The sequence below is a fragment of the Opisthocomus hoazin genome, chromosome Z (genome assembly GCF_030867145.1).
Source record: "Opisthocomus hoazin isolate bOpiHoa1 chromosome Z, bOpiHoa1.hap1, whole genome shotgun sequence".
NCBI classification, from domain to species: domain Eukaryota; kingdom Metazoa; phylum Chordata; class Aves; order Opisthocomiformes; family Opisthocomidae; genus Opisthocomus; species Opisthocomus hoazin.
The window spans coordinates 56,505,808-56,532,368 of record NC_134454.1 but is presented as its reverse complement, the minus strand read 5'-3'; the positions used below and the strand labels follow the sequence as shown (position 1 = coordinate 56,532,368).

At 44.1% G+C, this 26,561-nt stretch overlaps 1 protein-coding gene across 2 annotated transcripts in view; it reads left to right on the top strand.

The window, feature by feature from the left end:
* Positions 1-3,728: 3,728 nt before the first annotated feature.
* MEGF10 (multiple EGF like domains 10) overlaps positions 3,729-26,561 on the top strand; it is a 98,664-nt gene continuing 75,831 nt past the window's right edge. Inside the window, exon 1 of one of the 2 annotated variants that reach the window (XM_075411005.1) lies at positions 3,729-3,799. The gene's annotated coding sequence lies outside the window, so the exon portion shown is untranslated. Of the gene's footprint in view, positions 3,837-26,561 lie in introns of both variants that reach the window. The other variant, XM_075411006.1, reaches the window with a different exon arrangement.

Below are 26,561 nucleotides of genomic sequence, written 5' to 3'. Positions count from 1 at the left end.
ACAGCCAATTTACATATGGCTTTGCCTCATCTAACTCTTTTCTAATTTCTCTTTGATGTTAAATTACTCAACATACCAGCCTCTGTTTTTTTGTAGCAGAGTTGTATGTAAAGATGTTTACGTGAACACCTCTGCCACCAAATCTCAGTTTCCTTTGTTTCCATATGCAAATGAGATCTATCTTATCAACAGGTCACAATGAAGTGGAAAATTAAATTGTGTGTTCTTATAAGGTACTAAAACCTGCAAGGGAAGCACTATATCTTCTTGTGGGTTCAAGAAAACCATTTGCTTTTATGTAGTGCAACAAACATAAGTGTTTAAATGTTACTTACACAAATCGGATCTAACTTGCAAATAAGGCTTTTAATTTATGTTTTTTTTTTCTTACTGTGGGATCTAAATGCAAGTATGGCAACATCAACTTCATATTCTGTACTGAAAAATGTGTTAGAGAGCCACATTAGCAAATTTTTTGAAAATTATAGAGTTTATCCATCACCTCAAAGAAATATACTAATATATACCATTCATACACATAAGATCTATTACTTGAATAGGAGAAATTATGGTTTTATGCTAGACACTGAATAAATAAAATTGTATGCCATGACTGTTTTGACTATAGGCACTTCACCCGGAGTATGTGAGCAAGTGTCTAAGGAGCATTTCTGTAGCGCAGTGGTTATCACGTTTGCCTTGCATGCAAAAGGTCCCTGCTTTATAACTGGGCAGACGACACTTAATTTTTTCTATAAAGTTGGACTCGAAGATTTTACGGGTCTTTTCCAACCTAAAGGATTCTATGATTCTGGTTACACAGAGCAGAGGTTCATCTGTTGTCACCACGTAGATAAAAATTACTTTATTAGATTGGAGTTTTGTCTTGGAATGGTTGACCTTTACATATATTCTTTTTCATTTATAGGTAATGTATCAGGCTGAAAACCTGCAATTATTGATGCAGAAAAGCAAACATTTTCCCGAAAATTAAATTTGAAGACTTTATTGGAAACCTTCAAGAAATTGAAGTGGCAGGTTATCAGACTCTAGTGCAATCAGAGATTTTGGGCTATGTTTTTCAGAATACCAAAATTTACTTGTGATGGAGGGAAAAACCATTTTTAAGAAGTAATATTGGGAAGCTGTGAAATTAAAAAGTAAATCTTCTTATTTTCTGCAATGATGGTAATCTGTTGTTTTTATTTCTACTCGGTGGTCTGTTAACTTACATGATGTTGTCTTAAAAAAAAAAGAGATTTTAGCTAAGAAGTCTCTTCAGAGCCATACTTTTAAACTGAGAGGTTCAAAACAGGAGATTACCAGAAAAGTTACGGCAATTTTTACTGTGTGTTATTTTCTTTTCTGCATGTGGTTAGCTAGTGTTTAATTAGCTATTTCATTGAAAGTGGTACTGTTTTATATCCCTTTTCTATGTCAGCGCTCTGAAATCAAAAGCATATTTGAAATCCATGGATGCTGCACCGATGGAGGGATAAATTCTTTGCAGAAATGTTGCACATATATTCATATATGATACAATAAATAATGCCTATGTATAATGATCTATAAAAATAATTTATATACATATATGTGCACCTACACATATAAACTTGGGTTTCTGTGACCTAAAATAAAATTCTAGTGAATGTTTGGACCTTATAGATAGTTATTTCTGTTACACTACAAGCATAATACCAGCTATTAAATGAAGAAGATACGATAGCTTTACTTTCAACAGTACATGTAAACATGTGGTAAAGCACAGTGATTGATTATGCCAATGGCTGTGTGCTGTTTATGGCCTAATAACTCCAAGGGACATAACTAGGTTTGTTGCATAAACTAGACATAGTTTCTTTCTTACACAAGCTTTCTGTGATTATATTGACTTGACTGTTCTACAGAACAGAAAATGGTTTAAAATTTGGCACCAAAATATCACAGAATGGTAGGGGTTGGAAGGGACCTCTGTGGGTCATCTAGTCCAACCCTCCTGCCGAAGCAGGGTCACCTACAGGAGGCTGTAGAGGACCTTGTCCAGGCGGGTCTTGAATATCTCCAGAGAAGGAGACTCCACAACCTCCCTGGGCAGCCTGTGCCAGGTCTCCGTCACCCTCAGAGGGAAGAAGTTCTTCCTCATGTTCAGACGGAACTTCCTATGCCTCAGTTTGTGCCCATTGCCCCTTATTCTGTTGCTGGGCACTACTGAAAAGAGTTTGGCCCCATCCTCCTGACACCCACCCTTCGGATATTTGTAAGTATATATTAGGTCCCCTCGCAGCCTTCTCTTCTTCAGACTGAACAAGCCCAGCTCCCTCAGCCTCTCCTCGTAGGAGAGATGTTCCAGTCCCCACCATCCTTGGAGCCCTCCGCTGGACTCTCTCCAGTAGCTCTTCATCTTTCTTGAACTGGGGAGCCCAGAACTGGACAGAGTACTCCAGATGAGGCCTCACTAGGGCAGAGTAGAGGGGAAGGAGAACCTCCCTCGACCTACTGGCCACACTCCTCCTAATGCACCCCAGGATCCCATTGTCCTTCTTGGCAGCCAGGGCACACTGCTGGCTCATGGTCAACCTGTTGCCCACTAGGACACCCAGGTCCCTCTCCACAGAGCTGCTCTCCAGCAGGTCCACCCCAAGCCTGTACTAGTGCATGGGTTTGTTCCTGCCCAGGTGCAGGACCCTGCACTTGCCCTTGTTGAACCTCATCAGGTTCCTCTCTGCCCAACTTTCCAGCCTGTTGAGGTCACGCTGAATGGCAGCACAGCCTTCTGGTGTATCTACCTAACATTTCTCCCATTTTTGTGTCATCAGCAAACTTGCTGAGGGTACGTTCTAACTCTTCATCCAGGTCGTTGATGAAGAAGTTGAACAAGACTGGGCCCAGTACTGACCCCTGTGGGACACCACTAGTTGCCGGCCTCCAACTAGACTCAGTGCTGCTGATGACAACCCTCTGAGCTCTGCCATTCAGCCAGTTCTCAATCCATCTCACTGACCACTCATCCAGCCCACTCTTCCTGAGCTTCCGTAGGAGATGTTATGGGAAACCGTGTCGAAAGCCTTGCTGAAGTCTAGGTAGACAACCTCCATGGCTCTCCCTTCATCTACAAATAACACATCAAGTATGTTAAAAGACGTCCAGCTTCCAAGAACGCATACATGTGCTTTAGTATGTTATACAGGAACACTGAACTCAAATGAAACGGAACATGTGCTTTTGCATTAGATTTCAGAGACTAAATAGCAAATCAACAGGAAGTCCTATGAACTTCTTTGTTACCCCAGACCTTACATTAAGCATAATTTTTGTACAACTGTAAAAGTTGCCGTAAAACTCTATTTCTTAGATAGGCTGTAGCTCTGTTGTGCTACAACAAACAGGACCTCGTGCTTGGCTAATCTGAAATGTGGCTGTCGTTAGGGTACCTAATTTGAATCACCCCGAAAGCCTTCATTTCTATTTTCGTGTTTGCCATCTCAGTGCTGCTTCTTAGCGGTTCCTCATCATCCAGCCTGGAGGTCAGAGCAAGCTCGCTCCTCCTCCCCGCCATCCGGCTCTCCCGAGGGACCCGCTGGTCCTAACATTTGATTTCGTGACGGCGGGAGGCTGCCTCGGGGCGGCGGGGGCGTGGCCGGGGGCGCGCCCGGAGCCGGGGGCGGGGCCCAGGGCAGGCGGAGGAGGGGCTGCGCCCCGCCGGCCCCGCCGCACAGCCCGCCCCTCGCCCGGCGGCAGCGGCGGCTCCCGGCGGCGGCTCCCGGCTCCCGGCCGGACGGGGAGGGCGCCCGCGGGACAGGTAGGAGGGACCCGTCCCGTCCCGACCGGACCCGCAGGTGCGGCGGAGCAGCGCGGCGGCGGCCCGGGGGGCGGCGGGACGCGGAGCGGGGGTTGCCCCGGGCGGAGGTGCCGTCGGGGCGGCGTGCGGGCTGGCCCGCCGGGGACGGTGCGTTCCAAAGGCTGCCGCGCGTTGTGGAAGGCGAGGGCACGCGCTGGGGCGTGCGGGGTGCGGGGCGTGCGTGTGTGTGACCTGCGCGCCGAAACGCACATCTGCTTAATAACGCGTCTGCGTTCCAGCCTCCGTCCTTCAGCAGAAGCTGCCTACAGACGCTCTCGGTTGCGCGGTGTCCGGTACAGATTTTCTTCTGGCGACGGCCACAGTAGTGTAAATATTTCCCGTTTCGCGTTCCAGCCAAGAAGGGGGCTCTGTCTGGGAGTGCAGGCGTGAATCAGTTGGCAAGAGCAAGCAGCTGCTTTTCCGAGAACGAGCTGGGAATGCAGGGCTTTTTGTAACCCTACGAATTACTTCAGTGTCGCTGCCAGTCACAGGGTCCCTAAATGCAGTCGAAACAGCCACGCATTTCTCAGAGTTGCGTACGGCTTCGAATTTTTTCTCAAGTACCAACTTTTGATTATAGAGCAAGTTTGAAAGCTCGGCTTGGAAGGTACTGTCAGTACTGAAGACGTTTCACGGCGTGCTTTCTCAGGTTTGTAACCGAGCTCTGGCAGCGGCACTGTGGAAAGCAGCTTAACATAACGACTCTGTTTAGGAAAAATGTTTTTATCCAGCAACTTGGAAGAACAAAAAAACCAAAAAGCCGAGCCTGGAGAGTGACATTTGTTTCCCAGCAGATAAGCTGCAGACCTAAGCTGGAAAGTCTGAGATGCTTTGACTGAGCAGCCTGTCTGATGCGGGGCTGAAACTGAAAGCTGGCTTCAGGCCTCAGTTTCCCTGTCCACACCCCGAAATGGGGTTTGTGCCCAAGAACACAATACAGGGAGCAAAGCATACGCAATGAGGTATGCGCGGCATTCTTGAAGCGCAGGGCGGGGTGTGCAACTGTCTGAGCTGGAGACAGAATTTAGGAAAATAACAGCCTGGGTGGCCGAATTATCTGTATCGCTTGCTACCCAGCGGCCCTGCAAATGAAATGGTATCAGGAAGCCTATTTTTATTTTCCGTCTCAAGTCAGAAAGGCCAGCTGGGCACATGTGCTCCAGATTTTTAATAAGCTGGACAAACAACGTAGTTTCGGCCCAAGTTTCGACTTGTTGGCTGATATAACTCATGCACCTGCACAACATCAAAACATGGGACCTTATCTAGTAAAATTTATTTAATTTTTCTTACACAGACAACTGTAATCACCACGTGGGCGTGTCATACAGTGAAATTTAGATGCGTATTACTCCCACAAGAGGTCGATCAGTTGCGTCATGTTAGTGCCCATTGTTAATATGCTGTGGAGTCAGCATGGTTTTGCGTTTGGCTTCTTAAGATGGTGCAGTTGTAAGTGTGGAGTGTTACAAGTCTCTGCTAGAAGATGAGCAGTTCACAGGCCTGGCACTGAATTTTCTGTGGCTCGCTAACTGGTTACAGTCTGTCTTGCAAAAACCTTCTCAGCTGCTGTCTCCTCAGTGACGTGTGTGAAGTAAGCGGATTGTATCTGTGCAATTGCCCTGGAAGTCACTTGTCAGAGTTGCCCTGTTGTGAGTATGAGACGGTGAAAACGGCCCAGAGTCTGCACTGTTCTCCGGAGGCAGGGCTGCGAGTGCTGGCTCTGGCTCCCCGCAGACAGCCCCGGCTGGCTGAAGGAGCACTGCCTTTGCCGGAATAGCGTGAGGCTTTAGCCCTTTGTGTACCGCGGATTTTACCATTTAGCTGCTGCAGCTGAAATATGCGTGGCTGGTGCCAACACTTTAGATGCGACTGGGGGTGTGGGATTGTGCCCTCGCAGGGTGGGCACCGGGAGGACCTGCCTGGGGGCTGCCATGTGGAATGAGCTGTTCCTGCCCTCTGCGTGAACAGAAGAGTTTGACCCAGTGAACAGTCTTGCAGTGACTCTCAAAGCGCCACTTTCCACAAAAGGATGTGTTCTGCTGTATGGGGACATACACCTAGGGAAGCGAACACGGTTGAACAAAAGCAGTTAACTCATCTATGCAAAGAACATGGGAACTGTGCATTAACGTACTTAGGTTTGATTAACATCTAGCAGAGTTTGGAGTGGGCTTTTGACTGCAGCTGGTAAGGATCCCTGGAATTTATATTCAGATCACTTGGCAGGAGTTTTGCACCAAGTCTCTGTGTACCTTTTTCTTGCCTAGGCATTTACGCTTCTTCTCATTAGGGGAAGTAAGTGGCTCTTGAGGAAGGGATTAAAAACCCCCAGATTCTTTGCATATGTGCTACAATTTTAGTCAGAACAAAGATATGTTGATTCTTCCATAGAGAAAACCACAACGTGGATGTTATCCAGTATATTAATTTTTTAAAAGGAACAGTGAAATAGAGCAGTGAAAATCCTCTGTAAGCCTATCTTTAGGTGTGGAGTAGAATGGTATAGTGGAATTACAGTCAAAGTTCTTGCATGCTTGTTCCCATTAAGCAGTGTCTTCCTTGATGAATGATGCCAGTGGCACCAGATTTCACTTTATAGTAGTTACGTTACCGACTCACTGTCAGCAGTGGAATTTGAGCCTGATTTTTAGTTTTAAGAGATGAGTTTCCCAGTAATTGGTACTCATATTCCCCTTTGAAGATTTGAAACATAAGCTAGAATCAGCATATCGTGAACTTAGATATAACTGTGTTATTTTTTCATCTATGAGAAGAATCTGTGTCTTGATATTTCAAATGTTCATATGAAAAGAATATGTATCATCTAAAGCCATCTGTCAGAAAAATAGGAGTAGTATTCTGAGGATGGATTGGATTTACTAGAATAGCTTTATTGATTGTGTCAGCGTTCTTGTTAATTAACCCATTCAAATCGTCTGGTCTTTAATTGATGTTTTGCTTGTGTAAGGATTTGTGGTTCATGCCTTTGGATGTACACATAGGGTTTATATTAAAATGTAGAGAGCCAGCTCTTCATGTTTTATCTGTGTTTTGTACCTGATTGTCAGAGAAATTAGCCCATACTCAGCAAGGAGGTACTGATCCTGAACCCTTGCGATGTGCAAGACAACAGAAGAATATACATTGGGAAGCAGACAGCATAACTTTAACTTTGACACTGACTTATTGTGTGACCTCATGAAAGGAATTTAGTCTTTTTACTGCTGCTGTAAAAGAACACTCTTCTAAGCCTACCAAATTACTTTTCTTGAACACACAGAGGTGCAAGTTAATGCTCGTAAAGAAACTTGAATATAAAGGCTTCGTATTAATGTGTCTCATATTTAAGATAGAAACACTAGCACCAACAGCTGTAGGTTGTATGGCTCTAGTGTCCCACCACTCCAGTCACAGGAGCTGTACAACAGCACAAAAACAAGCAAAAATGATCTTGCCTTTTATAATGTAAAATTTAAGACAAAAGACAATAGGAAATAAGGAAGGACAATGAAATAATGAAAACAGCTGTCAAGCCAGTCCTATTATTATTCATAAAAAATAATGGAAATTAAAATGTTTAAAGGGATTAATGATAGCTCTTTTTCAGGTTAAGAGTCTTCCAGTAGGAGACAGTGTAGAACTACTTCTCTGAAACTCCAGTATGTTACCAGTGAGGGCGGGTACTGTGGCCCTGCCAAAGAAGGGGTCAGCGTCTTGTTGAGTACGAGAAATGTCTGGCATGGGAAGAGACTGTGAAAGGCAAGGGGAGGCTCGGAGAAGTCTAACCTTAGGGTGATGCAGAGGGTGGGTTTGTCAGTCTGGACAAGAGAAGAACAACAGGGTTTTGTGGTGTGGGTGACGTTTTCCAGGCAGGAGGCTGGGAGTCCTGACGCAGCCTGGTGGTTTCTCTCATGGGTAGTGCTGGTCTGGGAGGGTGTGCTTGAAGCAGTGGCAGAGGATGTAGGGAAGAGGGAGGGCTGGTCGGGGCTGCTCAGGAAAGAAAAAATGATCAAGAGAGCAATAGTGCATGTTTAGGGCGACTGACACGCTTATGAGCAGTAGCAGGGTGGAATACAAAACCAGAGTTTACAAGAAGGTACCTTACGTTGAGGGACTGCAAAGGAAAGGGAAGTGAACTGAGCAGAAAACGACAAGCAAGCTGCTAGTTTGTTGTTGCGTGCACACTGCTGCTTCTTTTGGAAAGAAGCCGTTGCTTTGTAAGATTTTCTGTACACTGCAAGCAGTATGCTGTGAGTTCTTGCCGCATCACACCTTTCTTCTTCAAGGGCAGATCCTGTAAGCCAACTTCAAAGTGAGCAGCGCGGTGTTCCATAAGTAACTGCATGAGACAAGTATGTGCAGTGCAGAATGATTCAGAGAGATAGTAAGGGCAGGAGGATGTCGTTCTTAACATATTTTGGCCTTAGCCCCGTGAGAATATTTTTCATTAATGAAAACAAAGAAATCTGTGCAGGGTCTCAGTGAGTGCAGCGTGTTCATGGCATCTTTTGAAGCTTCTCCTACACAGAAATCTTGTTTATCTACTTTTCAGGACTTTTTCTGGGTACGTGGTGAATTTAAAGGATTTACACAGCAAGTAATAATATTGTCACCTGGTAAGCTACTCATCTTTGTCTTGTGGAAATGTTTTGATTTTATCTGGCAGACATTTTTCTGAAGTACAGGAGAAAAATGTTCAAGGTGGGGGTAACTTTGACTTGGGATTTTTCCCATCCCCAGCTGTTACATGGAACAAAACACCCTGCTGTCAAGGGACTTGGAAAGAGTCGTGATGAGATCCTCAATCATGGTTCGTGGTGATGCTGGCAGTGCCGCGCAGCCCCGCTGTCGTGCCAGCACCGGGTGCGGGAGCTGCTGGAGAGCTCTCCAGCTCGCTTCGGCGGGGAGCCGGCGTGTGCTGGGGGAAGCTGCGTGCTGCGCTCTCATTCTGACGTGCGGTTTTGACCGTTCGTGGTTCTTACGTGGAGATCAGGGCTGCAGGGTATGGCAGACGCAGGCGGGAGCAGCGAGGTTGCTGGCTGGTGGGACAGAGGGGAGGACTTTGCAGCTGCGATGCTGTGCTTGTCTTCTCCTAAACTGGGTGCTGGGGAGATGCCGCTACCATGGCGGTATCCTTTGGACCTCACATACTGCAGAGGTGAACTAAATCAAACTTATTTCTACATTTTCACTGTTGTTGGTTTCACTCAGACTTTCTGTACTATGGCAGTCTGTTTTTTTTATTAACCGTGTTGCTGAACACTTGACTTGGTGTTGACTCACACGCAGTGATTTAGATGATGACTATTTTATATTACCTGCCTCTTTTTTCCTCTGACCCATAGAGCAGCTTCAAAACCAGTTGAGACCTTTGGAGTTCTGACTTTTAAAATTTTGTCACTGCGGAACTGATTAACTAAAGAGGAGCGAAAGAGGAGCCCTTTCGATCACAGGGCTCTGCCAGAAAGAGCTCCCAAAGTGAGCATTTTGTGTGAAAGCACGCCTTGCAGTTTGAGCCTGGAGTGACAATGGCTGTAACGCAACGCTGTTCATGTGACGGCCGGACAGAGAGGCCATTGTGCGCGGCTGGCTGGCGTCAGGTCCTTCCAAAGCCAGCAGTCAGACTGCGCTGGGTCACCCCGAGAACGTGAAGAACTGGAAGAACTTGCATGCTGAAAAAGAAGACGACATGTGCACGCGTGTGTGTGTGCACACGTGTGTGTGTGTGCGCGCACCAGGGTCCGGTTCAGTTGTACGAACAAAATGATGTCGTTGATTTGTTTGTGTATTTTCGGAAGTTGCTGTCAGAAATCGGCAGAAGGCATGTAACGTAGCACTAAGGACAGACGTGGTGGGAGTAAGTCAGAGCGTGCCAGCAGGCCAAGCAGATCTTCCAGTTCCTTTGCTCTGTGCTACAGGACTGCTTCCTGCAGCGTGCTTTTGAGCATGTCTAACTGGTTCTTAGCTTCCTCTAAAGCGCTGACAAAATTTTGAACCACACTGCTGTTGACACACACATGTTGTGATCACTGGAACTTAGGCACAAATAATAGTTATGTGTGTTTGTGGGGAGCGTTTGTTTGGTGACTTATAAACCCTCTTCAGAGGACTCAAGACCACTGGCAGAAATCAGAGCACTTGACACATGAAGAAGTGTTCCTGACAACTTGTAAGCTGTGGCAGTCTCGGCCCCAAAGGCAGCATTCTTGCGTCAGCCGTTGTAAATCTACTTAAAAAATAGGATACAGCAGCTGGAGTGGAAAGCTCTTCAATTAGAAATGTATTTGTTTAAAAACAACTGTTTCGCCTTGCAGCCCTGAGGGCTGGATTGTCTTCTCCAGCGCACAGGAGGTGGCACCCGATAGTGGCTGGAGTTGTGGGTGATCACACCCGGCAAGGGCGCTCTGGCCTCATTCCCCAGCTACTGCTCTACGTTACTTTCTCTCCCCCTTTTTCTCTCCCCCTTTTTCTTTCCCCCTCTTTTACTATTTTTTTTTAATTCTCATTGAGGACCTTATTAAACAAGTGTTTGCTTTTGAATGGTGTTTGCTCCTAAACAGTTAGCTTAAGGGGAACACCTAATTTCCAGAGCAGTCTTTGCCTGTTTGTTGGTGTACTGAGACTGGTATAAAAACAAAGCACCATGAGTTCAATTTCTTTAACTTCATGCAAGGTTCAGATATGCTTTTTCATTTTGCTCTTCATGTTACACTTTCTGAATACAGAAATTCAAAATATAAAACGATTTTATATTCTACAGTTGTGTTTTGTTTATACTGATGCATTTTCCCTACTTTGTTTACACTTTCCTAGTGAATATTTTACTTTAGAGAAGCTTTTGAAGTGCAAAGAGGAACAGAAAGCATTTTTTGCAACTGGTGACAGACTAGTATTAAATAATTCATCTTTTTATTTATTCAGTTCTCCGTAATTAGGCTTTTCTTTGGAGGGCTTCTCGTCTATACTTTCGGGAGAGACGATCACCAAAATTACGTATGCCTACATTAAGAGTTTTGTGTCATCAAGAATTAATCTGAAGATGGTCAGGCTGGTTTTTGTGTTTGAGGTGCAAATGATAAACCAAGAAGCGTGGCGTATTGGTAGTTTTATTTAAATACACAAGTGCCTGAAGGGCTGATGATTCTTTTACTCCTGCCTGCACCAGCGAAGGGCCAAGCTCAGTCCTGCTGGGTGCAGCACCTGCACTCACCCCCCGCGCTCTGAAAAGACGGCTCTTGGGAATTGTTACAGGCTCTCTATGAACTTGGCACATTTGCTCACAAATTCCTTTTTATGCCAGCTTGCTAGCGGTTGAGGATCAAAACTAGGATTTTGTCTGGATTTTACATGTCAGTAAAAATCCCAGCCAGTTTTGGATGTTTTTTTGGTGGTGGTTGCTTCTCTCTTTAACCTTAGTGTTCTTGAAGAGTCTCGCTGCTCCTAGGAGAAAAATGGGAGGTGTTTGGTTTTGGGGAGCAAGATTGGCATTCCAGCCATGAACAGCTTCTTCCTCTGGTGTTTACCCTGTGTGATGTTTTTGATAGAAATACTGAGGATATAGTCCAGCTGGTGTCAGAGGGACACTGAGCTGTCAGTCCAAGAAATTCAGTGATCTGTCTTGGCAAGTCAGGTGAATAAATGCTTGCTGAGGGCAAAGCTGGGCTAGACACAGTGTTTTTGTTCAAACAGTCCTCAAGAAAAGGACTGGCACTTAAAAGTTTCTTTAAACTGTGTTAGAAGGGTGCTAGACCGTGTAGGAGCTAGGATTCACTTTTCTCTTGCAAGCACTGTGGAGATGGTTCTTGTGGTCTCTGTATGTGCTGCCATTAAAGGATGTTCATGCCTCACTGCACAGCCTCATGGCAGCAGTGGATTTTAATTATCCATATAACTACTTTTTTGTGCGTAAGAAGCTCTTCAAGTATAATGTGACTGTGGATGTCCCAAAAGCGCGTGGAACAGCATGTTGTCTGTCTCCTGAAGACAGCAAAGCAAACCGCCTCTCCAAATCTGAAGTCCCATCTCTTGTGTGGCCCTTTTACTCCGTGAAAGGAAATTATTACTTCTGAATGCTAATGTTTGGGTTTGTACAAATGAAGTCAGGTGTGCTTTACTGCTTGCATTGCATCCGCCTGTACCATGTGTGGTTTTGGAGCCACAAAAGACAAGGACATTTGAGTAAGTATTTTGAAAATTATGGGTAGGGCTTAATGCAGAGAGGGTGCTGTTGGATTCCTGCCCGCTAGATAACAGTTTGGTATAGGTGTTGCTATCTTGCATGGTGTGAGCTCTCAACGATCCTGTTGATGTTGTCAGCTCCTCTCATCTTTTTGGCATTTTCTGATGCTTTGGAAGTATCCAAATTACTGTATTTGGTGACATCAAAATACGGGAACTTTGAATCTTGTGAAATGTATCACACAGCTAGGAGACTTTCAGGAATCTAAACACCTCAAGAAGATTTTGTAGAAAGATGTGAAGGAGATTTATCAGCTGTGTCCAATGAGTCTCAGTTTATATCCTCTCTAGACTGGTTTTTACTTTTGTAGGAGATAATAGATGATTGTAGTAGGAATAAACAGATGCTGAAGTCTAAACAGAGTTTTTGTGAACTCAGAAGTGGCAGTCCCATTTGTGCCTTTGTCCTGTCAGCCCCTGACTTTGCCATGCTGCTTCCGGAGCCGCTGCTGGCGTGCTGCTCTGTGAGGGCGAGTGGGCGGATGCCCACAGACCCTGGGCGGTTCTGCCGTCGGAGACGGCGTGCGTGTCCTTTGCTGCTGCCTCACAGACCCTTCTCCCGGAGAAAGGCCGCGCTCCTCAGAGCGGCAGCGGTGAAGCGGCGGAGAAGTCGTTGATATTCACATCCGCATGGGCTGCGTGTTGGCTGGAGAGCACGGGCGAGAGGCAGGAGAATGCCTGGTGCCGCTGTTCCCTCGCTGCTCTGCCCTTTGGTGGGAGTTTCTGAAGCACCGCAGCTGAGAGGCGTTTCACTGGCTGCAGTGCACCATTATTCTTGTTATTTTGTTTTATTTATTTATTGCAGTGGTTTTTTATTAACCACGTGATTGCTTTTCATGCAACAGAGTGCCAGTTAAGACACTGATTTTTTTTCCTGCCATGACGAAGGTCCGGGCATCTGTGGCTGGACAGCTGCTGCCCCTGCTCTGTGCTGGGCGTTGTCTTCCTGACATGGCCCGTAGGAAAGAAAAAGTACGTAACGCCATGCAGTTTCTCAGCATCGTATTATCAGACATAACATCGTGTTATCATCAGACATGGCTTGGGCAGCGCAGGGCCCCGGAGGGGGCGTTCGCCCGCGGCGCGTTGGACCCGCGGCTGCTGCTCTGACCACGCCACACGCGGGTGACCCGAGCAGACCCCCGTCAGGAAGACAGAAGCCCTGTTGTGTGTTTGTTGAGCAGTTGCTCGGAAGCTGATGTACAGCTGTGGCCGGGCTTGTTTGGAAGTGGAAAGTAACTCGATCTTTTAATCTTTTTTTTTTTTTTTTTTCTTCTTTCTTTTTTTCCCCCCAGGCTGATATTGTAAATAACAACTGTTTCTGAAGTGTGCTTGCCAGTGAGAGTCAAATGTGTATTTTAAATTGAGGGGTAGATTTCATGAAGACTTTAGCTGTGTGCAAGGAATGTGCTGTATTTTCTTTTTATAAATTAATTTTAGCTAGTTTCATTTCTTTTAAAATAAAAGTCATAAGAGCACAGAGGCTGAGACCCTGATTTTTCTTACTTGCATTGGGTAAACCAGGAATAACTCAAGTGAAATCAGTGGACTTTCAGAGTGATTGAGCTGAGGTGCACGAACATGGTTGTGCATCATCCAAGTAGTGCGTTGTAGGATCTGTGAACACCCACGCACGTCTGGGTCATGCAGGTACCCTAAAGCTGTCTCCACCAAATCCAGAGCAACTGGCCTCTTTTAACAGATTATGATATTTTCTTTTACAAAAAAGCTGAATTGCCAGCTCTGTAGTGGACTCTGCTGAGAATGTGTAGCAGTATTAGTGCTCATCAGGGTTGTTTTGGATTAAAGGCGCTGCATGTTGTGCATACTGCTACGCAGGTGTGCCACGGGACTTCATGACTTTCAGACAGAAGAAGATGGTACTGAGTAGAAGTGAGTTCCACTAGTTGCAGGGAAGTTGTTGAAACCCTGAACCCACAAAAGAGTGCATTTTTAATCTTTGAATAAGAAGATTGGGTGAGAAGTTGTTGAAAAATAAAAACACAGCAAGAGAGAGGCTGCCTTGCTTGAAGTATCCCCGCTGCTGTCAGTAGATTTTTCCATCCCCATAACCCATTTCAGAGGGCTGGGAGACTTAATCTCACCTCTGGAACAATATTGTTCCTCTGCAACTTTAATGCACTTTTAAGATACACTCGATTCTTTTTTGCTAAACACTACTTTGTGCCAGTTTGCGTTATGTATGAGTAACGACAGCCAGGATATGCGTTCTTGGTAAGTGAACCTCAAAGGATGCAGTTATTTGGGGTTCTGGTCTGCGCTACTAACATACAGAAAAATTTTTTTGTCTCTTTGCAGACTGTCAACCTTTCTGTGTGTACCACACCCTTTAACAAGTCGGTTTTTGTTTTGACAGTGGCTCAACTTCAGAAAACAGATTTTTATTTGACTTGCTTTGGTTTGCTAAAGTAGCGCTGGGATGCAGGGAGGAAATGCTCTTTCTCGTCTAGCAGTGAGAGAAGAAGTAAAAAAAGTCTGAGGTTGCCGCCTCTTGGTCTTCAGTAGAAAGTTTCTGGAATGAAGTAGAGATCCGTTGCAGTCACGCCAAATGTGTCTAGTGGCATTCAGAAACATCTCTGGAGGCTGAATCCTAGGATGTACTTCAAGATTCCTCCTCTTCTCCTGTGGGAGTGTCTCACTTACACTTCCAAAAATTACCCAGCTTTCTGTTGTATTGCCTATCTCCAGGGAAATACCAAAGTTTTAGTACATTGAGGTTTTGTCTTAGGCATGTGTGTGGGTTTTCCTTCATTGCGGTTTGCAACAAGAATACCAATGGGAAAAATAAAGAAACGAAAAAGCAGACAGACAAGGGGGCATTATTGGCCTTTTCAGAGGCGACCCAAATCTGTTAAAAATTCTCTCAGTTGTGATACTGTGTGTGGTGATTCCTTTGTAAATAACCAGGACCCAGAAGTCTGTGTTTCATGGTTTTCATGCTACATTCACAGTGAGCGCTGTAGGCATGTTATTGCGACTGAGGCAAAGCACTGAACTGGAGGTGTACATCCTAAGGGTAGGCTGAAAATGGGGACTAGCAGACCCAGATTCTGTTTCCAGCTCTGCTGTTGACTTGCTTTCTGAAATGAGATAAAACTTTTAGACAGGAGTTCTAAATACTTTCCATATACAGTGTGGTTATTGAGAGTAGCCTTAAGAACAAAAAGCCTTACAGCGTTAGAAGAAGTGGTGTAGATCTTACTGGGAGGTACATTGGTAAAAATACTTTATACAATGTTATTACATAACAAATACCTAAAAAAAAGTGTGCTTGAGTAAGTGAATCCTGTTTTTTGCTGAATTGAAGAGGTTGAGGGGGATCAGGTACTTGGAAAAGGCACATGACCCGAAAGAGAGGCACGCGGAAACTTTCTGGAACCACTCGCAGCATGAAGCAGCCGTGGGCTCCTGAGAGGACAACAAAGACCTTCAGACGGTGACAGAGAGCATCTGCCCCGGCTCATCTCGCCCGTCAGGGGAGACTCTTCCCAAAAAACGGTCGCTTGCTCTCCCGGAGAGAGGGAATCGGAGTGTCCCAGTCTGCCCTCCAAAGAGAAGAAAGATTTATTCAGGGATCAATTTGCCAGGCAGCTGATGGGCTGGGTCAGACGAAGTGCCTGTCGCATGCCCCAGCCCGTGGTGGACAGCGTTACTTTAGCTTTCAACGTAAGGGCATCCTTCTGCCTTTCAGGAGCGGATGCAATGGATATCGGTACAGTTTTTGTTGCTCTTCTACGCATTCTTACCTTTCTTCACACTCTCTAGAGCAGCACAGAAAATCGGTGAGGAAGGTCAAGTAATCCCTTGCTCCTTGCTGGATGAAATGGATGAAAAGAAGTAATTTTAAGCAGTATGGCAGCTGGCCTGTCCATCTTCCTTGCTGACAATAGCAGCATACATTTCTGTGCTCTTAGTAGAAAGTCTGTGTGAAATTGGAAATAAGCAGTTAGTCGAGGGAGAAAGTGTGTGCTAGCTCAGAGTCGTTTTGCTGTGTCAGGCCTGTTAGGTACTACGAGCTTGGTTTTTAGAGCCAAAAGAAGATCAGCTGGTAGTAAAAACAGTGCAATAACAGTTATTGGCCAGCCCAAGTGTGGAGTTCTTGCCAGGTGTCGTGATTGTGAAGCTGAGTTTTAAGTCATCAAAAGTCGGTTGTCGGCAGCGCCCAGCACACGGCCGTGGGCAGGAGGGGGGATGCACTCCCTCCTGGCAGCATGTGGTCCCTCAGGGTGGCTCCTCCGACCTCTGCCTCACAGGTGGACTTTCCTTTCCTCTGCTCGGTCGCAGTCTTTATTACTGTTAATTTCCCTTTAAAAAACCCCATGCACAATTCGCAGTACTAGGTTTTATTTTTAATGAACGACTGAACCAAGGCCAAAGTTCCTGTAGTTTTAGCTGAGCAGCAGCAGAAGTTGTGACAGAGATGCTGCTCGTGCCAGTTGGTCTAGAAGTTGTAAGTCTGCTTACGAAGTTTGCCCGTTTTCTGGCACGGTCTCTGACACACACACTCCAGTCAATCACACTAAAGTGCCTCATAACAGATGTGGCAATTAAGCTGAAGAATTCTGTCTCTCTCTTTTAATTTTTATTACAGAGAATAACAAAGTACCTCATTAAACCCACCATCACAGAGATTTTTTTAATTTGGCATACAAGTGTCTGCAAAAACTAGATCTCTGAATAGGGCACCTTGTTACTGAAGGTGCTCCGTCAGACGATGCTGTGAATAGACCGTCTTTGTAACGACAGACATGTGCTCGTGTTACTGCTGTGCTTTTACAGCCCATACTGTAGAGAGGTACAGGTTTAAAAAAGGCAACATGTGTCCTGAAGGGTAACATTTTGAGGGATTTAGGGCCTTGGGCTCAAGTTAATAAAAAAGTGGTCTTGATTCTTCTGGGTTCAAGTTACACTGCCTTCAGCTGGAATCAGCAGCAGACATTTAGGAAGGTTTCAGATAACCTGTAACCAGAGTAAATTAACATATTTTAATAAGAGAAGTTATCTTGAAAAAAGATACTAATTGCAGCCAAAAATGTCTTCTTTTGATTGTTAAAGCTTCTAAGGCATTTGCCTTCATTAGTTTCTTTTAATGATGTACTGGGCATTCTTTTTAAAGGAGAGTCTGATTCATCATTAAAAAAAATTAATTTAAGAATTTAATGATTTGAGATGTCTTAAAGATTATGATAAGAGAAAACTGAAACTGATAAAAATCAGAACTGGGATCTTTGACATGAAATTACTCTTTTAGTATCAAAGTGTTTTTATGCATAAAATACAAAGTTGTTTGCTTTGTTGTTGTTGGAAAGAATGTGTTTTTTTACTGCCCATCACGAGTGTAGCAGTTGGTAGTAGCAGTTTTATTTTTTAGAGGTAGTAGTTATTCACCAAAGCACAGTGTCTTGTCTTACAGCTTCAGCTGTTTGTCTCAGTGTATACTGAAGCTGTCTGTGTCTGTGTACATTTAGCTGCGTGGATATATATGCGCCAGTGTGCAGGCACGCGTGCACGCGTACACACACCTACACAGACACAAGAAAAAGAGAAAACCTGCAGGCACCATTGGCACCCGGACAAGCTGAATTTCTCTATAGGAATATGGTTTTTTCTTTGCTGATGGATAGGGAGACTAAGCACTAAAATTATATAACTGCAAACACGGTTTTAACTTTGTAAAGTTTTTTAAAGAGAATGTAATGTTGAGTTTAGGTGTCGTAAATGTTGACCTACTCTTTAATCTGTTGTTTGTATTATGTCTATGTCTGCCACAGATAGGATAATGAGACCAAATTGTCACCCTGTAATGTCAAGGAGCCAAGCAAATCAAACAAGCTAGTGAGTGAAGGTCAGGGACAAGGTTCATGGATATAAGCATTGTTTCCATAACTGCATATGCTTATGAGCATTATGAAATCTGTACAGTTAGAATAAAACTGGAGCGTTGCCTCAGCTTTCCTGGGGCAGTAACAATGATATACAGCTGCCACCTGTATAAATGGACACGGTATGATCACTTGATGGCATCTCGTTAGGGCCTTCAGCAGTAGCAAATTAACTGTGTCAGGGAGAGAGAGGGAGATGGGTGAGAAGCGAAATTAGTAGGTGGGAAAATGGGTCTTGTCTTGCACGTCGGTCTGTAGAGCTCCTTCCGTTTATTCCAGCTAGTAGCAACTCCAAAAGATGCACTGAAAGAATCTCCCCATGTTATTGAGACCGTTTATTGTGAAAACCGCAGCCTTACGTGTTGCTCATCCCATAGGATGGCCTGATCAGGTCGTGCTGTGGCCTCACTGAAAGCTGTTCAGGGCAGAATACCCTCTAACGGGAGGAGGATTTGTCCTCTTAATTGTGGTTTTGTTAAAAAGGTGGAATTAACCAATCTGTCTTGGTTTTGCATTACGGTTGTCCATTTTCCCCTTTGAGGAAAGAATGCAGGAGTACTATGTCCATTCTAACCTTTGCAAATGCCAAAATAAAAGATGGAACTAGTGAATGATTCGAGTGTCAGAGAAGGTGCTTCCGGGTTCCCGATTCAACAAATCATAGATGCTTTGATCCGGATCGCTGGGGGTGGAAAGGGAAAGCTGAGAAGCAATGCATTGAAATGTGCAGAATCTGTTAAAATTAGATGGCATCAGACTTCATTTTTTTTTTTTAAAGCAGATCGTTGGGGTCTGTAACAAAGTACTGTGATAAGGATTTACGGGAGTGAAATGCTCAGTCTGAATCATGAAAACAGGAGCTAACTGGGATGACAACTTTGTTTTCTGTAGAGCCTTAGGTGCAAAATGGTGTTTCCTTGGGTGATTTACAAAGACAGATGTACTGAACTGGTTTTACCAGCAACTTTGTTCACAAATTGTAACACCTTGTTAGCAAATACGGATGTTCATATGTCCTTTTTCTGTAATGAAAGAGTCCATTAAAAGGTGGTGGCAAGTGTGGGGAGCTGCAGACTGAAGAATTTTGCCAGGCTGTGCCTGGGAAAGGGAAGAATCTAATGTATGATGGAAATGTGTGTGGAAAAAGAGAACATCCGTGTGATGGGGGAAGGGAAGAAACAGAGGCAGTCTTTGAAGAGGACTGAAACAAGACAGTAGAAGACTCTTAAGGGAAGGCAGGCATGTTTGACATGGATCCTAAATTGCATCGGAAGCTAAAGGAATTGTCTGCGTCCTGTGATTGCACTCCTTTACACGCTAGGAATAAACTGGAAGTGACAGAGTGTCTGGAAGGCTGGTGCTTGAGCTAATAGTGAGAGAGAGGTCACAAAAGCTGCGGTCAAGAAAGGGTAAAGCTGTGAATGAGAATTTCCGCAGCAGTGGAACCAGGGCAGCAGTGTGTTTAGGCAACCACAGGATTGTCCCAGGCAACTTGTCAGCAACCACAGAGTTTTCACAGTTGTGTCCATGAATACAGTATCCTTGCTTATGATTCCCATTAGAAAAAAATGAAACATCAGATGTCTGGTGATGCTGTCTGCTTAAGGGACTATGCTAAAAATTCAATCGAGATTTCTATCATGTTATTCTGTAATAAACAGAGCTTTCATACATGCCACTAACATCTAACTTGAGAAATAACTTTCCTTAAACATATGCATCCAGCCGTTTTTGCACTTAGCCTGCTAGCCTTCCCCTGTGCTATTAAAACAGCCCTAGGATTAATATACAGCCTGATGGTCCGGTAAGGAGTACATTATTTGATTAAAAAAAGAAAAGAGGAAGAGGGGAGAAAGGAAGTCTGTGTGAATATGGTTTTGTTATCAAGCCCTGTGCCATATAGCCGCTATTAAAATATGTGTTATTTGCTTTCATTTAACTGACTGTTAACTGTCCACAGCGACCCTGGGGAAGATGCCCAGGGCTTATAGGTGCCATCTGCGTGCGCACGGAGAGCTGCCGGTCCCTGCGTCGTAGCCGCGTCCCAGCCGGGTGACGCCAGCATCCAGCCCCTGGCTCCCGCCTGTCTCTGCGTCCTACCGCTGTGTCCTTCCAAAACCTGGCCTGTGGCTTCCCCGGGGGCAGCTGGCCAGCCCCGGGGCAATCCGCAGCTGTGGAGAGGGGCTGGAAGGGGAGGAGGAGGACCTTGGAGCTCTGGCTGGAGACAGCTGCCATAGCTCGCCCGTGGACAGGCAGTCGTCTGGGAAACGGAGACTGCCAAAGATCCGCATGCGTGTAAGGGAACCAGATGGTGGCTGAGGGCAGCCTCTCTAAAACCCATTTGCTGTGTGTGCTTCCCTGTGCGTGGAAGGGGGAACCGCTCTTGGTGCCGAGTTTTCCGCTGGTGACAAGCCGCGCGTCGCCATTACCCAAAAACACAACCTTGAGGCAATGCTGCTATCAGCACTACACACACGCTCTGGGAGCATTTTCATTGGTCTGTGTTTACAAAACTGGTGTGTTATAAATTCTTTTTAGAAAGAAATTCCTTCTGTTTGTCCTTCCTCATCTCGCATATAGCTTCTCTGTCCGTCGCTTACACTTGTTTCATTATTTGGCTTGGGATGAAGGTGCATCAAGCATCTTGAGGAATTTTCCCTATTTTTTTGATGTGAGATCCTGAAGTGAAAACAATAAATTATTGCCTGCTAATACCCAGACCAGAAATAGATAATAAGTATACTTTGAGATGGTTTTATATGGTTCACTTAAAGTGTCTTGTGTAAAAGGAGTATAGCAGAGTTTATGTTTTAGCTGTTATTTCATCTTCTGATAGTGTGCTTTTCAGATACTTTGGTATGGATTTTAGACAGCTTTGACTGTCTTTATCTGGTAACTTTACACCTAGATGGGAAATAACCGGACAGCATGCTTAGCTGAAAGAGTTCTGTTAACAGTCCATCCTGTTGACTTCTCGTGTGAATCATCTTTAAGCATACAGTACCATGTGCTGTAGGTAACCTTAATGATCACAGGTTTGCATGTTTGAGAGATATACTTGTTATCTGCCTGAAAAAAAAGAAGTCTTTAAGTGTGAATAATGCTCTGATTTAGTGGACAATGACAGCTACAGTGATGTTGGGCAGCGTGCCTCAGAGGAATGATAATCAGTCCTTCTACAAAGGATCTGGCATGCTGGCATTTGTCTTTACCATGCCTCCTTGCCCTGTGCAGACTTGACTTCCACTGAACTTTCTTTCTCTCTGCTTTTAATACTGATTTGAGGGAGAAAAGGGCGGATAAATGGATATATCATCCCTGCCAACTTAGTGGCTGTGGAAGCCCTTTCACTGTATGGTGAGAGTGTTACATGGCAGTAAGTGAGGTTGGTGGGCCAGAAAGAGTCTTGCTTTTCAAGAGACCAGAAGATTCTAGGGAAACGATCATCTGGTCTTTTACAGTAAGGACAAATCTTGTAAACAATACTGCCGAGTGATTTGCAGGGAGACGTGGAGTCCTCGAGGACCTGGTTTACACTGGTGATGGAACAGCGCTGTGCCTTTGGGTCTGTTCTGCAGTGTGATGATATGGAGGGGCCGGCCACTTGGGACCGTGCCGTGGCACTGGGTGGCATTGCTAGTGTCAGGCTTGGTGCTTGCTGAAGAGTTAAAGATTTCAGTTTCCTCCCGTGTTGGTAATTACCTGATTTCATTCTGGAAATTGAACTCTCCTTATAAATTCAGTCCAAGAGATTGTCACTTACAAAACAACATGCAGTGTGACAGCTCCCAACCTCTCCAGGCTTCCACCTGAAAGTTGTCGTGTTGAAGTAGAAGGTGACTATTCCAAAATACAGTTTATCAGGTGCTTGCTGTTATTGAAGATCAGATCATGTATTATTGCATTTATATTGAGAAGCCATTGTCCAGATATGCACCTTGTGAAATGGTAACAGTATTTAAAGGATTGCGATGCCATAGCTTTCAAACCAGGTTATTTCCATGACTTATGGGCAGACAAAGCCAGATCTCTTCCAGGCTTGCGGGTTACCAGTGGGTTCTCTGGAACCTGACAATTCAAGACTTCTGTTTAAAGAAGTGCGAGCTAAAAGGTCAGATTTGATTGAGCTGCATCAGGAAGGGCCCTTGTAATCTCTGATCATGTGGGGTGCAAAAGTGTTATTCAATTTAGGGCACTATTGGTTTAGCACCTTAGCTGTCCAGATCCCACACGTTTTCTGTCAAGCAGAGTCTCCGCCTTACCAGATGGGTTGCACGTTGGTCTCTTCTGAGCTCCCTTAACTGGTGATGATGCCTTCAGAGTGACAGTGACAGCCAGTCTAGGGTCTGTGTCACAATGCTCCTGTTCAGGTTAATTCGTATGTCGTTTAGGAGTGAGGTTTCATGTGAAGCAGCATCAGACCGGTTTACTGATTTCCAAAGGAAAAATGACTTCTGCTCTTCACCCATTAATTCTCTAATGCAATCAATAAAAGCAATCAGTTTTTTTCACAGAAGTTAACATGGGACTAATCATCATTGACAAGATTAGGTCAGGTTCAGATTTTGCTTTGCCTGACATTGGTAGTGTAGGAGATGATTGGATAAAGAAATTGTGCCCCTGGTAGGGGAGCTGAACCTAAGGAGTGAGGAGAGTGTAATGTTATGAAAAACACTACATAGGAAGTGAAGGACCAAACAATTCTTCACAAGAAAGTCTTTAGAAAAAGCCTTTGTCTTATTTGGAGCCGTGATTTCCAGTTGCGGGTAGCGGTCACTAGGTCTGTTACGGGGTGCTGGCTTTGTTGTGCTCTGGAGAGGGCGAAGGCAGAGGCACCAGCGCGGGACCCTGCAGTAATGACTGTGAGGTTCACCATTGAGCCTGGTAGTTCAGCTATGATGGACGGAATGAAGATTTTTAAAAATAGCATTTGCTGTGCATGCAGGTCAATGCAAGGTAAGTGTAATGAAGAACAGCCCATGGGATTACAGTAGTGAACAACTTGACGTACATGTGTGGCATCACTGCAGAAAGGCAGAAATGAGTCTTGGGAAACCGTAGAGATGCCGAGTACGAAAAGCTCTTACTATTCTAAAGTCTGTCTTCTATCTAAATGGCGTGTTCCTGCTGCATTTTTTATGTTGCAGTGGTAAAGATGCTTTTGCAACAGCAATGACATAGCTGCATCAGCATTTCCCTTGGTCTTGGGTCCATTATGTCACGTCAGCGATTGTGCCATACTTTTCTCTGTTGCTCATGCGATTCTAATCCTGCTTAATTCAGCGGCAGTGCTTGTTCTTACTGACCAAAAAATACTTGTTCACAGCCTTCAGCAACCTTCACTTCTCTTATATCTTGTGTTGTTTCACCTTCCCCTGCTCCCCGCGTTCCACTCGTGTTTATTTACCTTTCATTACGATAAATCCAAGGTAGAGCTGAGTGCCCAGAGTTTTGCTTGTGGCTCTGCTTTGGGTGGGTGGAGACACTAACTTGTAGCCGTGTCTCAATTTTCACTATGTAGAGGAGAAGCATTTGTTTACCTTTTTTAGTTATCTATTCTGTCTTCTGGTTTTGATCCTGAACTCCATAGGAAAAAAAACCCAAACCAAAGCAAAACGTGCAAAATTGTCAACACAGTAGTGGCACAGAAAATGCCTACAAATCTCAGGCGATGGGTAGTAGTGGTTAACTGTCTGCAGTTATAAGGAGCACCTACAGGCGTTTTCGTCTGCCTGCGAGCAACGCAAGTGTAGTTTGTGTAGCTGCTCACATTAAAATGTATTTTAGGGGAGTACCTGTAATTTGTGGGAATATATTTTTGGGATACCTGTACACCTGTTACACCATTTTAAAATGAGCTTGTTAGTAATTATAATATGCCTTGGGATGATCAGACTGATTTTTTAATATGACTACTATTGATGACTATTAATATCTTCCTCTGATGTAATAAGCGTGTAATGAGCTAAATTTCCTTAATTAGATGACAGAAACTTAGGGAGTAGTATCCAGTTACTTCATGCAGCTGCATTGCTTTTGTGTTGCCATTTTTAAACCGTGAGCCTCTCTTAAAGTCCAGGGAAACAGAGAAGTCTCTGAGCCAAACGGGCCTCATACCACACAGGACCTGCCTTACGGATCCTGCCCAAATGAGAGAAAAAGTGCAGCTTTGTCAAGTGAAGTTTTTGCCTTGAGTAGTATAAAAAAAGCTAAGGAATGATGAGATTTTAGCATTCTGTTGAGACATATGTGTTCTATCATGTACTTTAATGGAAGAAAGACCTGGCAGTAAAATGCCGTGGGCTAGGCTAAGTTTGTTGTGTGGTCGGCTGGGTTGTGAAGTCAGAGACTTCGCCTGCACGGAAAGAGTCATACGTGCTGGTTAACGACCCAAATGATTGGAAAACATATTTTGCTAACTCCCATATGAAGCCTGAAAAATGTCTTCCCCCCACCCCCAGTACATCCAAACGTGTTGCTGGATACTGGATAGCGTTTGGGAACAACCTTTTGCCCCGCTGAAGTTCTTTTCTTTGAGGTCAGTGGTGCTATTCACAGCAGAAAGCTCGATGTCTGGTATCAAAATTCCTGTTCACAGCTCAGGAACATAAACGCTACAATTTGCTATAGGAGGTCAGAGGAGCTTTCTGTTTTAGCATGAGTTATTTAATCTCTCATACATCTACTAATCACTAATTTGCCTAGAGAAGATGTTCTCCAACATGAGCATTTTCGGTACTTAAACCACAGGCACTGTGTGTCTGTAGATAGTGAAGTACCTGATGTATTATTGGTTGAGATAATTTAAGCAATGTATAATAAGGAAAGTGAATCCCTGCACAGGGTATCTCTGTGCAGGCTGTGGACGGCAAGAGTTAAATGAGTCATCTACATTTTTTATTGCTAATATAAACACTTTAGCAATGCTAATCAGTTGTACTGATTTTCTGTTTTGATTTTGCGTAATAATTAAGCAGAAGATCTGGAATGCAATCAAGTTTTACACTAGGGGGTTCATGCAAATGATTTTTTTTTTAATTTTACATTTTGTTAAATGTATCCAAAAGGAAAGTTACTGAAGTTGAGAATAAAAGAAAAAAATGAAATACAGGAAATACAGTTCACAGTCTGCATAATCAAAGTGACTATTTTCAATGAGGGAAATCATGACTTTATTAAAATTCTTAGTTGAAAATACAGCACTTATGACTGCTTTTAAAACAGCTGTACATTGGCTACTGTGCTATGCAGTGTGCATACAGAGAAATCGTTACAGACCATGAAATGTCTTTCAGCAGCTCTGATTTTTCAAGAGGGATTTAGCAAAGTGGGATGATCTCTGTATCCTCGGATATCTTAAATATAATAGTTTCTTTTTGTGAGCTTTTTTATGTTGACTTCTGAAGAAGGTATTGTAAAGTAAGTCTCTATTTTTTTTTTCATGGCCCAGTGGACTTTTTTCTCTTAAAGTTATTAATGTGCTTTGCTTTATTCTGTTCTGTAATATGTAATGAAAGAAATTTCTGTTTCTGATTAGTCTGTTAAAGTATTTGTATTCTTTCAAAGCAAACATTTATTAGAAGTTTTTTTCTTATTATGCTACGGATTAGACTCAATGATCTCGGGTTTTTTTTGGTGACCTCTGTAGCCACCTAGCATTACAATTTCTGTTAAAATGAGGACATGAGGTCAAATGTTCACCAGAAGGGAAATACAGTAGCTTAAGTCATTGCAAATTACCTATTACCAGCATTCATTTTGGCATTTGTGGATTAATAGCAGGTTAAAAGTGTTCCACTATGTAAATTCAATTAATTTTCTTGAAAGCAAAGACAGACCTGGTCAAAGTGTTAGGATAATCTTCTAGTTTTAGTTTTAATTTTTTTTGTTGTTACAGTAGCTTTTTTAAGAATACCTATTCTGTTTGGGAATTGTATGACTGGCAGAGGAGGGGTTATTTTTGCAAACTGTATTGGGAATTCAACTTAAAAGAGCAGTAACAATGCAGGATAACATGTGAGGCTGTCTGTTAACTGTGCAAAGCAAAGTCATTTAAACCCTTACCCTGATTAATTAATTTGTTTGCATGAGAACTATAGGTCAGTTAGTTAGCACCATACCATTTTTCGAAGTCCTGAGTTCGCATTGCACCTTCCAATAGTGTTCAGCATCTTGAAGAACTGATAAGGAGTATTCATGCATATATATAAAACTTCATATATATTTGTATACTTTTATTTATGTATTTGCTTTAAAAAATAAACAGCACCATGCCCTGAGTCCTGCAGAGTGTCTTTATACTGCTCATTGTCCCTCCGACTTGCATCTCTCCAGGTGCTGCCACTACCCGGCCCCGTGGGAAGGTGGTTTGTGGAGGTTCGCAGTCCGAGGCCAGCCTTTATTTCAAATTGCAGCTCTGTCACTTGGTGTGGACATACCATCACTAAGCAGACTGAGCCTGCCTGCCTGCCGTTTGATGGGACAGTGGGACCTCTCGACTGCAGTTCGTTCACCTGCCGCTCGTGAAACTGTGCCATTTGGGTTCTTCTTTCAAAATGGGCGTGATACTGCTGCCACTC